The following is a 1485-nucleotide window of genomic DNA, read 5'->3' as shown; positions in this document are numbered from 1 at the left end:
ATGTTTAAGGAGAATTGAGGATATGTCCATTGATTTCACTTTTTGCAGAAAACGAGTCCTTAAAGCTATGTTTTTTTAGTTATAAGTTCTAGGACGCGTCCCGCGTCACTTCCGCCCCGCTTCCGGCGTCCGCACAGTCGATGTGCGCATGCGTGTTAGGCCGCGCTTCCGGTATCAGGTGCTGGGTGAGCGTGCTGTATCCTCCCCACTTCCGTCAATTGCATCTATTGGAAGGCGCCCCACTTCCTGTGAGGACGGGACCCGGCTCGTCCATCTACATTATTGGATGGGGAAGTTGTCACTCATCACGGCGGCCATTTTAATGAAGTTTATTGCGGCTGCAGACACATTTTCGTGGATTTATGGAATAACCATGGTCTCCATAGGAACCGATGTATAATAAAAGGATACAGATAAAGACATATATTAGAACCTGTATTTTTGGTTAAGTGAATTATGATGGTAGCGTTTGTGATGCTACTAGGTATAAAAATATTTATATGGGTGTATAAAACCTTTTATTATTAAATGCAATAAGGCTGTATGCTCCCCCTTACCCAGACATCTAAAATAATTAGGAGGAATAAAGATGAGTGGATATACTGTTGCAAGGGGAAATAAAGGATTCTTTCAAAATGATACCAGGAGTTTTTAACAATTAATGAGGCCTGTATATTAGTGCCTAATAAATAGTTTACAGGACTTATCACCAATATCTGATAGGTACAGTGATTATAATAAGGTGCCGACAGACAGTGCCTATAATGGTATATATGAGGAGTCCATCAATGACTATAGTGCTTAGGAATAGCAGTATTTAAATAAGTGTTCGTGGGTAAGGGTGAGATACTAGTTAGGTCTGTCACATTTTAATAATTGTGTTGTGTGCATAATTAGTGCATGATTAATAAATGTGCATATGACAACCTGTGGATTCTATATACTAACAGTAATATGTATTGTGTATATTGTGAGCTGATGGACTCACTCCGTATGTCAATATTGCAGGGGTTACTTCTAGCCCACCATAACCCACTATGTACAGTACCCAATCTTCGCAAACGGTTCCCCATTTGGTACTGGTTGGGCCCTACACTGCTTAGCTTCCAAGATCGGGCGAGATTGGGCGTCTGCCAGTGTGGTATGACTGTATCTTGTGGTAAGGCGACTCAGAAACCCAGTAGTCTGCTGTTTATTAGACATATTGACATGCTAATTTATACATAGTGTTATTACATACATTATGTTAAAGTGTCAGGTGCTTATAAAATAGGGTGGAAAATATAAACCAGAATATACAGCCAGCGTAGTCTCTTTCACAGGAACGGTGCAATCTCGTAGCCTTCATTAAAACCCATGGGATGAGTAGTTTTCAGTTGGAATATCCAATGCATCTCCCTCTGGGAAAGTGTCTTGGCTAGGTCGCCGCCTCTTTCATTGCTAGTAACGTGTTCTATCGCCTTGAAGGAGAGTTCTTCCGGGTTG

The 1485-nt window shown here is 41.3% G+C and overlaps 1 pseudogene; it reads right to left on the bottom strand.

Annotated features, from left to right (window-relative positions):
* Positions 1-1036: 1036 nt before the first annotated feature.
* Positions 1037-1155, bottom strand: LOC134913019 (5S ribosomal RNA; annotated as a pseudogene).
* Between the last annotated feature and the right edge of the window lie 330 nt (positions 1156-1485).

This window comes from Pseudophryne corroboree, chromosome 4 (genome assembly GCF_028390025.1).
Source record: "Pseudophryne corroboree isolate aPseCor3 chromosome 4, aPseCor3.hap2, whole genome shotgun sequence".
Lineage (NCBI taxonomy): Eukaryota > Metazoa > Chordata > Amphibia > Anura > Myobatrachidae > Pseudophryne > Pseudophryne corroboree.
The sequence above is the reverse complement of the archived record's forward strand: the minus strand, read 5'-3'. Positions and strand labels throughout refer to the sequence as shown.